The following is a 6,363-nucleotide window of genomic DNA, read 5'->3' as shown; positions in this document are numbered from 1 at the left end:
AATTGGCGTTCTAGGTTCTACACCCTATGGCACAGTTCTTGCATTATCCTAGCACTGTCGGTACCCGTTCCCCTGAAGGGGCGTCTTTCACGGGCTCTTGATTGTGGCTCGGTTCGTCGTGGAGGGATCTTAACCGCTCGCGGGGGGAGGTAACGGAGGCTGCCCCCTCGAGGCCCGCCGCGCGGCCGTGGTCCCCTGGACCTGGCACGATTTCCATTCAGGCGTCCCCACAGACGGCGCCAATGTTCAGTATCTCAGGTACCAGATGGTTCAGGAGTGGTTCTCGGTTGATTCGGTGGGGTGTAACCTGAGGTCAGGTGGCGAAGGAAAAGTTAGTGGACCGACATCCCGAGCTCTCGATGTGAAGGGGGGTGTCACCTGCAAAGACACTCCGACGCACAAGTCAGTAGAGTGTGCAGGCGAGAAAGGGGTAGAATGGTGTATGTACGTACCTTGGGGGAGGGGGAGGTCCTTCCCCATTTATACCGTGTTAGAGGTGGGGCCATCAAGGACAGGCCCACCTTCCTCGAAGCTTCCTCCCACAGCTACAGTGGAGAGCCGTCAAGGACGCGTGTCCGGGTCGCTGAGTGAACTGTACGTGCCCGACCGTTTGGGTCGGGTCATCAGTAGGTCAGGTTGACCCGTGAATGGCCTTGGCCAGGCCGCAACAGAAACCATAATCCAAACAAACAAGGAAATAATAGTAGATATCATAGTATATTCTTTTTATTCTAAGAGTATCTGTTCCTTGCATAAGGCATTTGCATTCACTATCTCATCGGATGCTTATTGTAAAAAAATTTCTTTTCCTCTCTCTTTCATGTATTTTGAAATAAGTTGAAAGTGGTTGAAGTATGTTGTTCCAGTGTTTTTCCTTTATTTACTGCTTTCCTATGTATTTTTTAATATTAGTATATATTAGCATAATGCTTTTGTTCCAAATATATATGTTATGAGCTATCTGGGCCATATAAAGCTTGCTTCAAATCTCTGATTGGTGTGTGTTCTCAGCATTAACTGTTGTTGTATGCTTTTCTGCATGAGCTGCTAGGTCTACATGAACACTATCACACCAGGGGGAAGAGAAAGCGTGGTTGACATCTTGGAACTGGTATCTTGTATTTTCCTTGTTCCTGCTTTTACTAGCATTAAGTTCACATTTTTGTGTGTATTTCTATCGTTTTATGCTTCTGCATTCTGTTGCATATGATCATTTTTCAATGTCATCCTCCATTCTATTGTAGAAAGAGTCTCCATCTTCCAGTCAATTCTGTGTCAGGCTTTCAGCAACCCATGCCATTTCAAATAACATGGTATGCATTGTTTTGTCTGTAGATACAGAAAAAGCATACATTAAGTATTCGTCTAATCCCTTTGCAAAACATAAAACAAGAACTATATATGTGCATAGATATATCTCATTAATTTCTGATTCTATTATGAAGAGCATTGAAATTTTGTTATTATAATGCTGGAAAAATTGCTGAAGCTTTTTCGTGTTATGTATCATGTGTCTAACTATCAGTTGGATCAATCCAATAACTTATCATCCTCACTAGTTGAGTGTGCCAATATCAATTCTGTATGGGTATCGTTAATTGTTGAAGAATGCTCAAAGCTGGGTTTGACGGTGAGGTGATCTAATAAATTATTATAATTCTTCTCTCCATTAATAGATCCAAGCTTGTGATTTTTTTTTCTTTTTCTAGTATTTTTGTACTGTGTAGCACCTAGATCTCGGTCTTCCCCTCTTGTTGTTGCTGCTTCAAGTCACAAGTTAATCACTTCTTTTACTTACAGCAGATCGACCTCCAGAGCTGCTAGATTGTGGAGCTAACCAGGCAATTGATCAGGTTAATAACTTCAGATGTTCTCAAAGTCTCAGGGTATACATTGTTTGTTATTTAATTAATTTGTGGTCAAACAATGCCAAATCGAGAGGCAAGGTGTGGAGGGCAGCCCAGGAGGCAAAGATACATATATAGTTGTTTATTTATTTATGTGATAAAAGAGTAGAAATAGAATTATATAGGAAGCTAAAACTACTAGTGGATAAGTTTGCACCAAAACAACAACAAAGGTAAAGGATTGCTGTAATTCAAGAAATCTTTGCCAATTATCATTTTCTATTACTGAAATTCAAGAACGTCTGTGTCTTGTTTTTCTTGGTTACTCATGGTACACATTGAACTTTAGAATCAGGTGAACCATTTTGGTGTTTATGTGAGATATTTCTTTAATCTTCCTGCACCAACAAATCAAATTCCTATGAATATAGTATTTACTACTCTTAATTCTGCCCTTTGTCCTAAGTACTAGGTAGTAGTTTATGATAAATCCAATTTTCTAAATTAATTACTGTTCTCTATATATGCAGTCTCTTGTAAAAATGGTACCCACTAGCAATGGCCAAAGAATTTGCTAGCGTAAATGCATAATGGAAATGATATGACATTTGAAATATCGGCTGGCCTTGTTTTAATCACTCTGTCTTTGTATTTATGTAAAAATTTCAATGAAATTTTGTTAATTAACTTAGTATTATTGTTTTTGTTCTTGATACTTTGTAAAAACCAAACATGATGTTTGGTTCTATTGCTAATATCAAATATTGGTTATTTTGAAACACTATAAATGTTTGGATACAAGTTAGATAAAAATTCGATGAAAATTTGTATTCATTAAATTTATATTTATTTTGTATGAAAATAAATTTATTTTTCGATAAAAAAATCTAAAAAAAATTGTTTTACCTTATTGACGAATTTACAGATGAATTTTTTGCCTATATTCAGAATTTGGAATGCTTTCCAAGGCTCCAATTATCGATAGAAAATCTGTCGAAAAATTTGACGCTACTTACCAATGAAAAATCTGTCGAAAAATCAGACGGTTTAAGCAAAATTGAAGTGACGATTACCGAGGGAAAATCTGTCGATAAAAGGAAAAAAATCTATTTGTAAATTATCGACAGAAAATTTGTCGGAAAATCTGATGGTTTTTAGCAAAAGGAGGGGACCATTATCGAGGAAAAATCTATCGGTAATGAAAAAAATCTATCAGTAAATTATCGACAGAAAAAATCCGTCGGTAACCAAAAATTCATCCCCTTAGTCTTGATTGCCCCTCGATTCCAGCCTATTGAAGCAACCTCAAAGAATGCGTAACTTCTTTCCTTAAACTATCCAGGTTTTCTCTCCCAGTCCGCATAACTTTCCTATCGGCTTTGCTCAGTCAAAATCTCAACTTGAATTTGCTTAGTTTTTCTCCGTTATCTTGGCTTTCGATTTGGGACCTACGACGCTTAAGCTTCTAAAGAATAATCTTTCCTATAACCTGTCAAACGCTAAGTTATATGCACCACTACTTCAACTTTTGTGATACATCATAGTAACTTTAAGGTGAATTAAAGGTTCAAAGGTTCGCTTATGTGTGCTTTGTACAATAGTTTACGTGTCTACTTTCGACATTTGGCACACTAAGTCTTTTCTTATACATTTAAATTTCATTCTTGTTTTTCATTGATCTCTTCTTGATTGCCTTGCTCAACAAGCTTTGATATTCTTAGTAGCTTCTCATCCTCTTACTGCGCTCTCCGAATTCCCAGCCTTACAATTGTTTAACATTTGCAGTTGATCCAGTCTGACACTTCCATCCACTTTCTCATCTTCCAACCTAATATTCCGAACTTACTTAACGATTCATTCTCCTTAATTGTCCTCCAAACAATACTCAGAAACTTTCTGCTCAGACATCCACCAGTAGATCATAATATTGCATCAGCACGTCTCTAAAACCCTTTGGTAATGTATTGTAGTAAGTCTTAAACGGTTCGTGAGGTTCAGGTAATTGCGAGTACTGGCATTGTAGTTAATTCCTTTCTTTCAATGTTCGAAAGCTTCATTCGCATTCAAGCATCCATACAAATGGTGTATCCTTACTATTCAATCTGTGGAAATTAAACTTCACAACTCCCCATGATCCTTCACACTCTCAAGCTTCATCTTCTGTGTTCACCAATCGTGTTCTAAGGAACTAACACTCCGAGGGTTATATCTAAGAATTGTGCGCGATACAAAATCAAGCTCAAGTTGATTTCTGAAAATATTTTAAGTTCAAAGGATGAACGAACAACCCAAACAGTGTTTGTAAGAAATCGGAAGGATGTCTTGTGTTCTGATTAAATAAAGTTGTAGAAAATTTTAATAAATACACAGGATAAGAATTAAGATGTATCTCATGGAGAGAAGCTAAATCAAACACTTTGATTAGAAAGAAGCAAGGCATATTGAATTAAGTAAGTCTCTGTCGATTTTTGAAGAAACACAAGTTTACAGAGAAAAGCAATTTGACTGCTAGTTTTCAAAGATTCAAGAATTGCTTGGTTGTATCAAAACAAAATTAGGCTCGCCTTGGAGAGTACAAAGTTCATGCACGATTACGTGCGAGTAAGAAATAGAATTGGGGAGAAAATTAAATCTTTTGCAAACAAAGAATCCGAGACAAAACCTCGAGCAAGTTATAATGGAAAAAGAATCGATCGGGTCACGAAGGTCCATGGATATTGCCAATTCCTTTATCTTTCATACCTCTCCCATTCCTCTATCTTTCATACTTGTTAGTTTTTTTTTTTTTTTTTTTGACAATTAGTAGTGTCAAAAAAGTTGGGTGAGGTGAAGTTGAGATTATAGAAGGTATTGTAAATTTGGGGGTATATAATAATGGTGAGATCATACCAAACACATACGAAGGAGTGATTTTTGTTTGTGAATGCCAATTTTAATTTTGTTTGCTATTCCATGCACCATGAGTTTTGTAGAGTTGCAAAATGGTCTTTGTAAGAATATACAAGGTCACATTTCGAAGAGGGTATTTTATACAGAAATCATGTACAAGTATTTTGTGGGCTAATATAGTTTCAAATAATGTCCATCACTGACGACACATGTATGCAGCAGATGTTCTATATTTATCAGCAAATCCGATTTCACGTGCCGACAATAGAGTTGTACGTTGAGTTTGAACAGCATATGAGGCTGCACGCAATTGGCAAGGAGGTGAATATGGATGAGCTTGGAGATAAAGATTGGGAAGAAGACAATAATGACAGTGAAGAGGAATTTGAAGCCAACTACGAAGTCAATGAAAAAAACAATGACGGAGACGAGGCAGGCATTCCAGTGGTGCAAAATAAAGCAGATGCACTTGTCAACCATCATCCCTTTGATGTTCCATCTTTTATGTAAACTCTGGATCTCGCAACCATACATACTCCGGAATTTCCTGAGTATGCGAATATGGGTATGTTATGTTCATTAATAAAGGTTACCATTACAATTTCTTTATTTAGGCTTGACCGACTAACGGTGGTTCATATTTTATAAGTGAAAGCAATGTTGCGGCGAGAGATGGTGAATTTAGTGTCGGAATCAAATTTAGTTCTAGAAAGGCAATGATCTCTGATGAATCCACATTTTATGATATTTATTTGCTCTATTTGCGTGGATTTCATCAACTTTTCTTGCACGTATCCATTGAAATAGCATAGTTTTGTAATTCTCCCTAGATTTGTGCTTAATTGTGAAAACATGTTTTTTAGGCATTAAAATAGCTAAATTTAATTCACTTTAATTCCATGTGGTGCCTTGATGTATTTGTTAAGTGATTTCAGGTTTCCAAGGCAAGTATGGGATAGAAGAAGTGAAGAGAAAAGCATGCAAAGTGAAAAATTCATGAAGAAATGAGCATTTGGAGAATTGAAGGCCACGCGCACGCGTCACTCACACGTACGCGTGAGAAGAGATTTGCAAGCCACACGCACGCATCACCCACGCGTACGCGTGGGAGAGAAATTAGCCAGCGACACGCACGCGTCGTCCACGCGCACGCGTGACGAGCCTCACGTGACCTCATTAATGCAAATCGATGGGGCGAATTCTAGGCCACCAGAACCCAGTCCAACTCATTTCTAAATCTATTTGAAGCCAAGATGAAGAGGAATGAAGGGGGGAGCAATTAGGGTTAGCTTAGCATCATGTAGTTAGATTTTCTAGAGAGAGAAGCTCCCCCTTCTCTCTAGAATTAGGGTTTCTAGTTTAGTTTCCTTATAATTTCTCTTATTAATTTCTGTCTCCATTTACTTTTCCTTATCATTTACTATTATTGCATCTTTGTTCTTTCCTTCTATTTGTTATTTCATTTCTTTTGTTCTTTTATGTTTATGACACTTTGTTACTTCTAATTTACAATTAATGCAATTTATATTTTATGTTTCTTTGCCATTTAATTCAGTTGTTATTATGATTTTCTTACTTTTAGTAGTTGTAGATTTTATTATTTCTTGCTATTTTACCATGCTTTCTT

The 6,363-nt window shown here is 37.2% G+C and overlaps 1 long non-coding RNA gene across 1 annotated transcript; it reads left to right on the top strand.

The window, feature by feature from the left end:
- On the top strand, positions 798–1,589 carry LOC107637603. The gene is made up of 3 exons (XR_001619426.2): positions 798–1,111; positions 1,245–1,313; positions 1,526–1,589. It is a non-coding gene; the product is annotated as an uncharacterized LOC107637603 (long non-coding RNA).

The sequence above is a fragment of the Arachis ipaensis genome, chromosome B04 (assembly GCF_000816755.2).
Source record: "Arachis ipaensis cultivar K30076 chromosome B04, Araip1.1, whole genome shotgun sequence".
NCBI classification, from domain to species: Eukaryota; Viridiplantae; Streptophyta; class Magnoliopsida; order Fabales; family Fabaceae; genus Arachis; species Arachis ipaensis.
This window is presented reverse-complemented; position numbering and strand designations above follow the sequence as displayed.